General features: G+C 46.3%; 1 protein-coding gene across 1 annotated transcript in view; it reads left to right on the forward strand.

Annotated features, from left to right (window-relative positions):
- OLFM3 (olfactomedin 3) overlaps positions 1 to 14,514 on the forward strand; it is a 202,830-nt gene that overhangs the window by 116,140 nt on the left and 72,176 nt on the right. The gene's annotated exons all lie outside the window — the stretch shown is intronic.

The following is a 14,514-nucleotide window of genomic DNA, read 5'->3' on the forward strand; positions in this document are numbered from 1 at the left end:
ATTCTCAAAGGTTCAGTTCAGGGTTCGTGTGCTTACTTTACTTATGAGATGACTGAGGAGTATGTGTGAGGGTCCTGTCTTTCATCGTACATTCTTCTCTCTGACAGCCTGTAGACTCCTTGGCTTCCCACATTTCCCACAAGGGAAGACATCATAAATTTATTCCTCCCCTTGCTGGGTCCTCAATGGAGGGGTGAGGATCTCGCAATATTTTTATTGCGAAATCTCCCCCTTTGTTTACACATGGCGGCCTTGGAAGGAGAGGACGTTGTGACCACCATTTTTGTTGTTGTTGTTGTTGTTAAAGAAGAAGGGCGCACGAACAGTCATGTGCAAAAGATGAGGTTTTTTAAATTTTAAATTAATTTCCCCACTCCCCCCACCCCAGCCCCTGTGCGGGTCCCGGGTCCTCGCAAGGAACCGTGAGGAACTGGGACAAACTGCGACGCCCGCACACACATTCCACAGTCTCTGGATCAGCCCGAGACAGTGGAAAAAGCAGTCTCAAAATAAATTATAAAACGCCCTGAGAATGAGGCAGAAAAGTGGAAGCCCATTTCATGGGGAAAGAAGACATTCAAGAAATTCCTGAGATTTTTCGTTTCTTACCCCCAGAAATAAAAGGACACTTTTTCAGAATTTTCTCACATTTTCTTCATCTTTTTTTTATTTTATTTTTTTGGCAGTGGCTGCATTCCCTTCCCTGGAATGATGCTAGGCATGTGGGGCACTGTGGAAGATAGAAAAGGGGGGGCAGGCTGCCAATACAGTTGATGCTGTTGCCACTTGCACTGACAGTGCAAAACCCCCAAAAATGCTTAGGGGAAAAAAGAAAAAAGCTGTTCTATAACCCTTGCCAATGATGATGCCCCCCCCCATGAGAATTTCTCCTCCCCCTGGCAAAATTCAGGGAAATTGTGTCCCCCCCCCCAATTTCTGGATCCACAAGTAGGATGGAGAATTTTGAGGGGCCACTTGTGCACAGCTCTAATTCACCTCCAGCAAAATTTAAAGCAAGTTCAAGCACAACACCGGAAAAAGCCAAAAGAGCATTGGTGAGATTAATGAAATGTTTCAAGGATTGGGGCAGGGGAGGAGAGGTTGTCTTTGATGGTCAGAAGATTTTGGCAGCAAAATTGAAAGCAAGGTTCCTCAGGGGAAAGATTTGAAGAACCTTGAGGGAAACTGGGAGAGTTTTGATAAAACCAGAGGAATTTTTACAGGAGATTTTGTACATCCTATAATCCATCTATCTATCCATCCATCTATTTTAATTAGCATATTCAAATTGTCTAATTAAGGTCTTGCCTTACAGCACAGGTGGACAATCTATGGCCACTCAGACTAATTTCAAAAGCCCTCTGAAAGCAATCAATTCAGTCCTCTGGCAAGAGTAGACCAATCTTCCCCTCTCCCAGCGGATCACTGGGCAGGGAAGAGAGAGAGAGAGAGAGAGAGAGAGGGAGGGAGGTGTGGCAGAAAGAGATAGGTTGAACATTTGAAAAGGAGGTCAGAGTTCCTGTTTCTTTAACAGTTGCATTGAAAAGGACATTTCAGCAGGTGTCATTTGTATATATGCAGAACCTGGTGAAATTCCTCTTCATCACAACAGTTAAAGCTGCAGGAGCCCTGCCCTCTTTTGTATCTGCTGTGATGAAGAGGGAATTTCACCAGTTGCTGCATATATACAAATGACACCTGCTGAAATCCCCTTTTCTATATAACTGTTAAAGATACAGGAGCCCTGTCCTCCTTTTCACATGGTCACCCTAGTGAGTGTATCTCCCTAAGGTTTCAACATCCAGACAATTTCACATCAGGGAAAGATGCTCCGTAAAGTACGTTGGGCATAGCTGAAAAGGGATTTACAAAGCACCTCAGTGTGTGTCCACGCAAGAGAAAGCCCTGTGTAGTTCAAAGGAACTTATCTCCCAGGTCAGTGTGTATTGCAGGCTTCCCCACGCTGGTGCCCTCCAGATAGGCTAGACAACTCCCATCATCCCTGGCCATGCTGGCTAGGGCTGATGGAAGTTGTAGTCCAAAGATATCTGGAGGGCACCAGGTTAGGGGAAGTTGGTATATCGGATTACATCCTTAATTTCTGGGTGATCATCACCAGGGCCTTGAAACATCCGGATCAGACGGGCTCTAAGAAGAACTCTGAGACCTGCCAGGCCCTGTTCTAAACACACTTTAGGGAGCATCTTTAAAACATGAGTACTGGAGAATCTTCCAGCATCTGCTACTGAGTTGTCAGGTGGCACATCATAAGGTAGCCAATTCCTTTCCTCATGCCAATGTGGTTGTCACTACCTTCCAGCCAGCAGCTGGCTCACAACACTGTGCCACATACACCCCTCTGTCCATACAGGTGGTTACCACCACCACCACCAACCCGAGAGTGGCATCATTCAGGAGCATCCTAGGGCTGCAGGGTGAGCTCTGGGCAGAAATAGGGGAAGAGTGCCCAGGAGAGTGAGATGAGGAACTAGGGAAGGGCAACTCTTTGACCCTGTCATGACTTTGGAGGGAGAGGTACAAAATGGAAGTGGAGTGGGGGAGCAGAGCATGGGTGAGTCCAGCATCTGCTCCATACTATGAGATGGGGAAGCTTCCCTGGCAGAGGTTCCCCAAAGCAGTCCAGGGTACAACCCCAGAAGGATCGTTCATGAAGGATGGTCACCTGGAGGAGCTCTCTCTCCCTCTTTAGGGCAGCAAAAACTACTTTCCCCTTCCCAGTGACCCTAGGGGCAGGCCCAACATTGTAATCATCACAAGACCTGCAGGGCCTAGTCTGAATAATTACAGACCACTTTTCTCCAACCATCTTGGGACTCTGAACATGCAAACAATGTGACTTCACCATCAAGTTAGGGTCTTTTTCTGTCCGCCCCACCCTCGGCACCCCAACACTGCTTTTTATTATTATTATTTATTTATATAGCACCATCAATGTACATCTTGTCTGACAAAAAGATCTGAAGATCTCGAAAGCTTGCAAACTGTTGGTGATCTTTTAGTTGGCTTAATAGGGTTTTTTTCCCCTTGTGGTCAACACAGGTACCGTATTTCTTCGATTCTAAGACGCCGATTCTAAGGCGCACCCCATTTTTAGAGATGTTTATTTGGGGAAAAAGGGCATCTTAGAATCGAAGAAATACGAACAAAGACACACACTTTACCAACATAACTGGCTTCCTCCTTAAGCATTCCTCACAGCCACTTTCCTACTCTAGCCTTACAGAAAAAGGTCGGTAACATACAGCCCAATTTCCCCGCGCTAATCTCTCCCAAAAGCGCCGAGCCTGCCCCTGCACGATTGTGCGCGGGGTGGGGAGAGCGGCTGGAGCGCAGAGCAATAGGCGCCATCCGAGGACCGTCACGTGCTCAAGACCCTCTCCCGCCCCCTCTCTTGGAAAGAGGCGAGAGCGGCTCCTCATCTCGTGGCCTCCTCCGCTATTTCTACCTAGACAGGATTTGTGTGTGTGTGTGTTTTGTTTTGCGATCCCATCCGATCTCTCTCTCTCTCTCTCCAATTCTGGGTTGCTGGAGGGTTCGCGCCCCGCCCATTTGGCTGGGGCCTCGCGCCAGGCTTTTGCTCTCTTGCTTCCCGTCTCGCGCCGGCTCCGGTGAGCTGGGAAGGTCAGTGCAATTCGCAGGCGAGACAGAGCAGGCAGGGCACAAAGGGCGGTAGATGGTTGCTGCTGCTGTCTCCCCACCACCACCCTTTTTCTCCACAGGACGCGGGAAGTGGTGTGTGCTTAACCCCACACCAACAAACCGTTGCTTGCTTGCTGTGATTGCCCTGAGGCGGGGGCTAAGGATTAAGCCGCTCCCCTTTTTTCTTCCTTTTATCTCTCTTGCGAATGTATGTTGCTGTGCGGGGAAGGGTTAGAGGCGATTATTACCGTATTTCTTCAATTCTAAGACGCCATCGATTCTAAGGCGCACCCCATTTCTAGAGCTGTTTAGGGGGGAAAGTGCATCTTAGAATCGAAGAAATACGGTACCTTGGTTTGTTTTTGTTTTGAAGAACTGGAATGTTGACTGGGGTGGCGGGAAGAGAAGGATGGAAGATGGTTGGAGTAGGATATTTTGCTCAGGGTGGTTGTTCAACTAGGATTGATGCAGGTGAACTGTACGGTATCTAATGAGCTGCTCAAGGTTGCAGTCCTACAACTGCAACCTTCCTACATCTCCCAGCCTTCCGGGAGGGAGGGGGGAGGATCCCATGATATTCTGCTCATGAGATCCTCCCCCTGGATCCATATGTGCATGCGACATCCCAGGAGGAAGGAGGGATGTCACGGCCGCCATTTTTTTACGTTTTTTTTTTAAAATAGGGGAGATGAGTGCAATTGAACTCCTAACAAAAATGTAAGTCTTTTTTAAAAACCTGACCCCGCTCCCCTCCTACTGCCAATGGGCATGAAGCGCCTGAAGAGCTCTGTGCCCCATGCCCGTTTACTAACGAGGAGGAGGGACAAAGCAGGGGCAGGCACCCACACATCTCCCAAGGTCCCAGGATAGTCCCGGGACCACAGAAAAACCAGGACATCTTTGTTTTCCGTTTTCCTGGGGTTTCCCCAGTTGACCCTGGGATCCCCTGCTCATCATTTGAATGCACAGGGACAACTCTAGAGTGACCCTGGGGGGGGGGGGGAAACAATGGTGTAGTTACCTGTGCTTATCACATGAAAATGAAGATGGATCCACCCCAAACACTTACCCACATACACACACTTTCTGCCACAGTCACTATTGCATAGGTCACTGACTGGAGCAGATACTGCTACACTGAATATGTTTGTCTTGCATCTGAACAAAGAGAGAGGTGCTCTTTTGCTGTGGCTTGTGTGGATGTAATTGATTTTCGATGCATGGTGTGTCCTTTGAATATCGTCTCTGAAGGTTTAAAAGAGCCAGTTGCTTTATCGAGAAAGCAAAACCCAGCCTCTTGTAATTCAAAGTCTGCTTGAGAATCCACCAGACCTTAGCTAGGCTTTCTTTATTCTGCCCATGTGGAAATTTCCACCTGGATCACTGAGCAGAAACAATGACAGGTTAAAAAAAAAAATAGGCAGATGCATGTCAACAACACTAGCAAGTTATTAAAGCTCACTTTGTGTATTGCAGCAACAACTCACCGTTATTTATTTGGCTTAGCTATGAGACAGAGAGAGAGGTAGGTAGGTAAGGAAATTTAATATAGTTTAACATGTTCAGGCATTTTTCCTTATTGTAGTGCTGCCAGTTTTCCATCTCCCCTTAGAGGGAGGTTGTGTGGCTCACCATAAATCCTTTGTCAGATGGAGTGAGCAAAGTAGCTGGGAGAGTTTTTTAAGCAAAAAACAAGAGAGATAAGTTCAGGCAACTTTTTAAACCTCCCCAACTGAAACAAATGCATGACAAAAGAAGGCAGGATTTGAATTTGGCTTCACACCACTCATATCGCCCCGGGTTAGTACTGATATATGGCTCTTTTCATCTTCAATAGTCTTTACAAACACTGACTAATTAATCCTCCCGGCATTCAGACACAGTTAGATGTGCTGCTTCTCCCAAATTTTATGAGGTTAGCTTTTCTACAGAGACCATTGAGGGAGTCTGTGGCAGAGCAGATTTTGAAGTATTCTGACTCTGGGTAATGTCAAAATAGCTGCTCTCTCCAGAGGACTAGCAGAACATACCCTTGGGTGATATATTCCGAGCTAACGTAGAACCTCGGAGTCCTCCAGGCCAAATTCATTGTGGAAGAAGGCACCCCCGCCTCCACCAAGGCCCTTTCTACAACTAAGAGGGAGGGAGGGGGAGGATCACAGAATTACCTGTTTCCACGATCCTCCCTGGGAATCCAAATGGAAGCACGACGTCCCGAAAAGGAAGAGGGACATAGCACCTATCGCACCTGACTTTTTTAAAAAAAGAGGCAGGAGCCAGGAGTGCAATTGCGCTCCAGTGGAACGTGAGTTAAAAAAAAAAAGCCCTGACATCGCTCCCCCCTCGATGTCCCTGGACACCCCCAGCCTGGCTCCTTCCCTCTGCTGACCCCCGCTACTCGCTGGGAGGAAGGAAGAAGCCAGGACAGGTGCCCACACCACTCACGGTCCTCAGGATCATCCCGGGACCACAGGTAGAATCAGGATAACCGAGGTCTCGGTTATCCCGGGAAAATGGAGGGGTCGTCCCCTGTGCATTATTTCCCAGGGACTACCCGGGAAAAATCCATGGTGTAAAAGGGCCCAAGTCTTAGATTTCAAGTGATGTTCAAATCCGTTTCATTCTTTCTTGACCCCAGACATTTCCAGAACATGGCAGTCATGGTATTTGGTTGCACTCACCATGCAGGAAATGTTCTTCCGGTATTAAAAGAGTTTCATCGGTTTCCAATTTGATCAGGGGGACAATTCAAGTTGGTATTTTTGATTTAGAAAGCTTTGAATGGATTGGAAATGGGGTGTCTGACGGGACTGCCAACTCCACTCTGAACCAGCCTAAGCCTTGCTCATCTTCTCCTGGTGCTTTTGCCATCAAAAGTTAGGATGGCTAGTGGTGAGGACAGGCCCATTGGGGTTGCAGTGGCCTGCTTGTGGCATACCAATACACGGAGGAGAAGGCTATCAATGGCTGCTAGTCCTGATGTCTATATACTACTTCCACTATCAGAGGCAGTATGCCTGAGGACACCAATTGCTGGGGAACATGAGCTGTTGCACTCATGTCCTGCTTGTGGGTTCTCCATGGCCAGCTGTTTGGCCACTGTGGACCGAATGCTGGGCTAGATATGTATTTGGTCTGATTCAGCAGGGCTCTTCTTACGGTCTTATATCCTCTCCAGAATGATGTGTGTTATCATTCCAGTGCCCAGTGAAAATAGTTTCATTCACTGAAGCCTGTACTCCCAGGATCAGAAGAGGGAGCCCAGGCTTGAAACAGGGTAAGAAGGACAAGAATTCCCCTCTCACTCACTCAGCCTAACCCAATGTCTGTACCACCAACTCAGCCTCCGCTGATCCATCAATCCCCCTTTCTCTGACAAGCAGCTCTCCAGTTCCAACGGTGGTAACAAGCTAAAGGGAGAGGGAAGGAAAAGAGGGAGGTCTCTGCCCACACTTGGGACACCCAGTACGCAAGGTCAGGCTTAAGTAGCCCCGTTGGGAAATGTAGTTTTCCCAAAAGCTAAACTGTATTTCCCAAGGTTTGCTTTGGCCTAGCTTGGTCCTTCCTCATCCCCTGTCACCTGATGCATGTTTGCGGCCACTGTTAGAGTGCCAGTACCACTCCAGCGCAATAAGCGGACAGGCAGGAAGGAGAAAAAGAGGGTGTTCTTGGATTGATGGAGGGAAAACGATTAGGAGGATGGGGATTTGGGGATTTGAAGGGCTAATTCAGGTTGGCTCAGAAAGAACCCAAGGTACTTCCCAAATGTCAAGAAAGCTGCTTGGCCTATCTCCAAACCAATCTGACACGAGCCAGGGGTGTCTCGCCCATCACTGGTTTTATATACGAAGCATTTCATTGCTGATACGTTTTCACTGCTCTTCGCCTGTCTGTTTTTATTGCTTGTTTATTTATTGGGGAGGGGGGTTGGTTGGTTTTCTAGCTGGACTTTAGGATCTTGTGTTTAATTGCTCATGCTGCCTCCATTGAAGGCTCATTGAGCAGTAAGGCAGGATACAAATATTTTTAAATAAATGAATACTAGTAGTCTAAAGGGAAACTGTGCTAGGGTTATGGGGTTTGTGGATTACAAAGGAGAAGTATTTCTACCTCTATCTTGAAGTGTCCCATGATTTCCCCTGTCTCTTTGGCCATTTCTACACCAGCCCAGTGTAGAGGGAGGGAGGGGGGAGGATGTCACAATATCCTCCCTTTAGTCTAAATGTGGGTGCGACATCCCAAGAGGAAGGAGCGTGTCAAGGCTGCCATTTTTTCTATTTATTTTTTTAAAGGCACTGAGCACAGGTGTGCTCCAACAAACAGTGAGTTTTTTTAAAAAAAAGCCCGGACCCCGCTACCCCCCACCCCCAATTCCTCCTGGCTCGATTCCTTCCCTCTACTAACCCCTGCTACTTGTGGGAGGAGGGAACAGAAGGCCACACCTCCTGTGGACTCTGGACAATTCCAAGACCGCAGGAAGAATCAGATTTTACCAGGGAGTACTTATCCCTGGGGAAAACCCATTCTTGTCCAACCTTCCTCCTGGGAGTCGCTGTGCATCAGTTGGACACACAGGGATTTGCCGTGACCAGCCTGCATTTTTGGGTGGGTGCAGAAATGGGCTTTGTGTGCCCTTAGCTTATTGAAGGCACCAGAAACATAGCGAGGGAGGACATAAAGCATGGTGTAGTGGTTAGAATGTCAAGCCAGAACTTGGGAGATCTGTGTTCTATTTCCATGCTGGCTGGGGATGATGGGCATTGTAGTCCAAGCTATATGGATGGTGCTGGGTTGCCCTTAAACAATGCTATGTTGGGAACAAGATGGGAAATTAGGAAGGCAACTAGACTCTGGTACCTGGTGCTTCTCTGGGCTACCTGGTGCTGCTCTGAAGGGGGACCCAAGGTAGGTATCAATTAGAGTGACCATATGAAAAGGAGGACAGGGCTCCTGTATTTTTAACAGTTGCATAGAAAAGGGAATTTCAGCAGGTGTCATTTGTATATATGGAGAACCTGGTGAAATTCCCTCTTCATCACCACAGTTAAAGCTGCAGGAGCTATACTAGAGTGACCAGATTTAAACTGTTAAAGATACAGGAGCCCTGTCCTCCTTTTCATACGGTCACCCTATATCAATGGTTGGCTCTGCCAAAGTGTTAGGGAGAAGGGAGGGCGATAGTTGTCCAAGGATGCCAAGAGTCAATGCCAGCCCTGGTTAGATACCATCATAGCATGGATCCAAACACCCATTTTAATCATACAACTGTACTCAGTGGGCCTGTTCAGACAACATGCTAAGCCATGGTTAGGCCAGTAACCCTTTTGCAGCGAATGGTTAGTGAGCCTGCTTAAACTGTGGGTAAACATCCACCATGGTTAGGAATGGTTCAAATGACATACTACATCATGGTTCACATGACACATTGGCCCTGTTCAGAAGACACCTTAAACTATGGTGAATATGGTTTTTTGCATTATTCACCATGGTTGAAGCTGTGGTTTAAAGTATCTTCTGAACTACGCCGCTAAGTCATAATGTTTATTTCAAAATGCTTAACCACCATGGCTTAGAATGTCATCTGAACAGAGGTGATATGTGATCACATTTTCCTTATCCACTTGGCAAGATGCCACGGATAGCCATATTTTGGGCCAGTTGCCTGCCTGCCCTAGTTACATAAAACATGAGCAATGAATGGTGTAAAATCAGAAGTTAGGTATGAAAGACCATCTTGCTACACATTTTTACCGGACATCTGCAACTGATGTGCAGCAAAATTCTGTGGAACTCCCTGCTGAGGGAGGCTAAGTTGGCTTCCTCTCAGCTGTCTTTCCAGCAGCAGTTAAAGACTTTTTTAAAAAAAAAATAAGCAGGCCTTAGGCATGTAAGCTTGTCTGTTGGGTTGGGTGCTGCTTTTATTGTACTGTTGTGTTTTTAATTGTGTTTTTAATGTATTTTATTATTGTTTTTTCTCAATTTTTTATTTTATTTTATTTTTTAGTTGTCAGCCATCTTGAATACCATTTTCTTGATAGAAAGGTGGGGGTACAAATGAAATGAATAAATGAAATTCTCCTCACCCTTAGCAAAATACTGAGCACAAATGAAATGCTTAAACTGTTCCTAGGTTGTACCATTCCAGACTACACCTCAGGGGGAGAGTTGTCACATGAATGAATGTTCTTCTCTAGCTAAACGATAACAGATAAACAAACTAAAAATCGCGGTACATACAAAGCTATCCTATCCGTGAGAAGGCTAGGCTAGTACCTTTCTCCTTGATACCTAGATTTATAGATTTAGGGAGATTTATAAAATACATTTATATATTTTTATTTATTATTACATTTATATCCCCCACTTTTTTTCTTTGAAGGGACCCCAGGTGGCTTACATGATCATCATCCTCTCCATTTTATCCTCATAATAGGGTGACCATATTTGGGAAACCAAAAAAGAGGACACCTAGTGTGTGTGTGTGGGGAAGCAGCTTTCTGAGTCCTGCAGAAAGTACGTTATTCCCCCGCCACCTTAAAGAACCCAGTTGGAGTGGAGGAGGGGAAAGGATTTCATTCTGCACCACCACCATCCACTCCAATTGGGGCCTTTTCTATAATGTCCACGAATGACCCACTTTCCCCTTTAAGACCTCAATTGGAGCTCGGGGTGGGGGAATGATGTGCCTCAAGAAAGCATGTCATTCCCTCCTGCCATGCTAATGGCAGCCTTAAAGGGGAAGGTGTGTCATTCCAGGACATTATTGAAAATTATAGAAAATCCCCCCTGACACCATGGAAAGAACAAAAACCAGGACAAATCCGGGGAAATCCTGACAGTTGGTCACCCTACCTCATAACAACCCTGTGAGGTAGGTTAGGCTAAGAGTCAGTGACTGGCCCAAAGTCACCAAGTGGGAACTAGAACCTGGATCTCCTGTCCCAGTCCAGCATTCTAACCACTTGCCCACATTGGCTCTCTAAACAGGGAAATATTCGATTATGTGATTCCCCCACCTGCAGTTGGAAGTGGTTTAACCCAGAAACAGTTTTGCTGTCTCCTCTGCTGTATGTTGTGGACTAGACCAGAGTGATAGCTTAGAAAACAGGTATGTGTGCACTGTGATAAGTTATTGTTTGGCAAATGGAAGTCTGTATACATTAGAGATGTACCATTTCTGTCCATTGACTTGAAGAGCAAATCTCACCTCATTGAAAACTTCTTCTAAGCGCTATTAGTTTAGAATCTTATCCTATTTAACATATTTACTTATTTAAAACATTTGTATCCCACCCAATATCATTAGGATCTCAAGGTGGCATACAGATAAAAGCATACAGTATAAAACAATATATACAGCTAAAAACAAATTAAACCATGAATAGTATCTCTAGTATCTCTGCAACTTGTTTATATTCCATGGAGTTGAGCTACACATTTCAAATAGAATTATGGCTTTCTTCATTTGCCAGTGGACTAAGACTTAGCCAGGGAATTGTATATTTTTCAGCAAAATAATACTCTACCACATAAGGTATTTCCCAAAGAGAATTCAATATTTGGGAGCAAGGGATCTCTTTTGTATACATGTGTTCAAGGCTCCATTCCCTCATCAAATTATACAGCCGGTTGAACCAACGCCCACGTACCTCTTAGTTAAATCAGAGAGGTTGCTTGAAATAATTTGATATGCATTGGGGGAAAGAGGAGCTTGGCTAGCATTTGGAGCACAAACAGAGGGTCTGACTAGTAGGGCTGTGCCAAATCTTGCCTGTCTGTCTGTCTGTCTGTCTGTCTGTCTGTCTTTGCTATTTTCAAAAATTCTCTTTGGAAATAGCACATTTGACACACGCACAATGCATTCCTGCTTTGTTCAGCATCCAATCTCCAACTACCATGAGCAACATCTGACCCCATTGCTCTTGAGAACGAATGTCCTACTCCAGCAGGAGAGATCTACATGCATAAACAGCCATGTGCAGGGGGAAACATCCTTCCATGCATTTTGCTGATGCAGTTTCCGGTGTGCATCGTATCTGCTATACAAACTGCTACATTCATCCAAGCCTTGCTGAATTGATTGGATGTATCTCTGGCTACGTTCAGGGGGGTATAACTGCAGCAAGAGCTTGTGGGCTTTCCAAGAGGCATCTGGCTGGTCACTGCAGAAGCAGAATGAAGGACTAGAAAGACCTTCAGACTGATCCAGCAGGATTCTTATGTTCAAGGGCCACCAACTGTCCTGTGCGACTAGTTGCCCATGGCCACTATTGTATATATGAGAACAACAGCCCTTCTTTTTTTAAAAAAAAACACTCTCAGCTATTTATTATTACAACTCACTGGGAAAACTCAGGACAGAAAAATGTGGATTGCAGGAAGGGAATAAGTGCAGTTTAACTGAGAATTCTCTGTGATTACTGCTGGTCTAGGGTGACCAGATTAAAGGGAGGACTGGGCTCCTGTATCTTTAACAGTTATATAGAAAAGGGAATTCCAGCAGGTGTCATTTGGATGCATGCAGCACCCGGTGAAATTCACTCTTCATCACAACAGTTAAAAACTGCAGGAGCTATAGTAGAGTGGCCAGATACAAGAGAGGATTACAGTATAAATTTCAACAGGGAGGGAAAAGTAAGAGGGAAAGGATATGTGGGCAAGCAGTTCCATGTACTGAGCCGTCGGCTGTTTCTACACCAGCCTGAAAATCCAGGCTGGTCACGTTTGAGTCTCTGTGTACCCAAATGATGCAGAGGGGCTCCCGGGGGCAAGGGGGGATGAGCATGGGTTTCCCCAGGGATAAACAACTCGTGAGAAAACCCGATTCTCCCTGTGGTCTCGGGGTTTTCCCGAGACTGTAGGACACATGGGCACCCATCCTGGCTTCTTCCCTCCTCCCCTCCCCTCCCCCCCGAGTAGTGGAGGTCAGTAGAGGGAAGGAGCTGGGACTGGAGGAATTCTTTTTTTAAAATGGTGGCTGTGATGCGTGCAACATTCAGGATGTCGCACAGCCATTTGGATGCAGGGCAACGATCCCGGAAGCAGGTAAGTCCAGGATCGTCTCCCCTGTGTTCATCTACACCCTTATGGTGTAGAAAGGGCCTTCATTTCTGTAGAGGGTGAAGAATAAAGATAACCTGCTTTCCTGGATGCCAGCCATACATTTAGAAATTGAGGCCAAAAAATCCTAAACTCGCTTATCTGGGAGTCAGTGCCAATGAACGCAGTGGGACTTACTTCTGAATAAACATGAAGAGGATTGCCCTGTAATGCTGTCACATCACACGTAGAGCAGAAGCCTTAGCAGCTGACTTTGCCTGTATTTGCAACTTGTATATACCTGTATTTAAATGCAGTACAGATAGGAGCTTGACTTGCTAGTTTTCAACTGTCAGAAGTGTGGGATTCAGTAAGATTTAGTTGTACAGCAGTTATGCAGCAGGAAAGAATCCACTGCATCTGTTCTCTCCCTTCCATTATGGATTGCACATGGGTGAAACCTGAAATTACAGACGGAAATCACTTGGAAGCAAGACCCCCAGAATTCAATGGGGCCAATTCCCAAGTGTCCTGAAAGGATAGTGCAGTATCATTCAAGGCAACTTTTGATAACGATGGTCCTCTGAAACCCACAGCCACCTGTCCAGAACGCCATTTTCTTTTTTGCATTCTAGCAGTCTGTAAGCTCCCGTTCGGCAAAGGCTGGGGCTGCTTGTAAGGGGTAAACCACCTATGTGTACATCTCATGATGTCTCCAGGCCGAAGCTCAGAACAAGGCCTAGTTCATTGGATTGAGTGATCTCGGCTCCATTCCTGTAAGAATTCTCATCTCCCTTTAGGGGCCTGAGAAAATTATTCTAGCCAGGCTGTGATTGGCTAACCGGGATCATCTTAGATTTGCCAGAAGCTTGAGCATATAGCCAGAGGTGTGTTACAGCTGCTCACAGTCTTTGTCTGTCTTGCTTTCGCTGTAGTATCTCTTTTTGGGGGCCTGTCCTGTTGGAAGACCTGTGCTTAGATACATAGAGGCTGCTTTAGGTAGCTTTCTTATTTTTGCCTTCAACTACAGTCTCCCCCTTTCCCCTTCCCCAGTAAACTCACTACTTCTTAAAGTTGGTTGTCTGTGAGCTTCGTTCTAAAATCCAGAGTCGTCTTCTTGATTAATGCTGCTAAAACAGAGTAAAATCCAGAATCTTCTTGGTTAATGCTACTGTTTCGGGCCTAAGCCTTAGAAATAGGGGTGTGCCGCTAGTCTAGCTAGTCTGAGCGTCCCATGGCTCAGGCTGAGTTGGAGCAATGCTGGGAGTTTGGGCAACTCACTTCCTCCCTCCCCCCTGCCTCCTATAGTTTATATGTCCATCCAGACATTGAATTGGAAGAGGCTCTGTCCCAGCCTCCCCCAACCTGGTGCCCTCCAAAGGGTTTGGACTACATCAGCCTAAGCCATCAGTGGGTGAGCAAAAAAGCCAAAAGGCAAGGGGTGGAACCAGGAGTGTGTCCCAAAGGATTTATTATTGCCAATAATAAATCCTTTTGGACACACTCCTGGTTCCTCCCCTTGCCTTTTGGCTTTTTTGCTTACTAGTTATCTAGGGTTCCCTTTCTCTTTCAGCCATCAGTGGCCAGGGATGCTGGGCATTGTAATCCAAAACATCCAGAGGTTGGGGGATGCGGTTCTGTTGCCTGCCCACCAGCTAAGTATAGCAGGTTAGCTTTGCTCTGCCCGTCCCTGGCAGGTGATGCTTCATTATCCATTGGATCATCTCCCACTGGTTGATTCATTGGATCATCTCCCACTGTAACTAGATTCTTACAGATTCCTTAGAACCTTCTGCTGTCGGTTTCCCCCCACCC

The sequence above is a fragment of the Elgaria multicarinata genome, chromosome 1 (genome assembly GCF_023053635.1).
Source record: "Elgaria multicarinata webbii isolate HBS135686 ecotype San Diego chromosome 1, rElgMul1.1.pri, whole genome shotgun sequence".
Taxonomy (NCBI): Eukaryota; Metazoa; Chordata; class Lepidosauria; order Squamata; family Anguidae; genus Elgaria; species Elgaria multicarinata.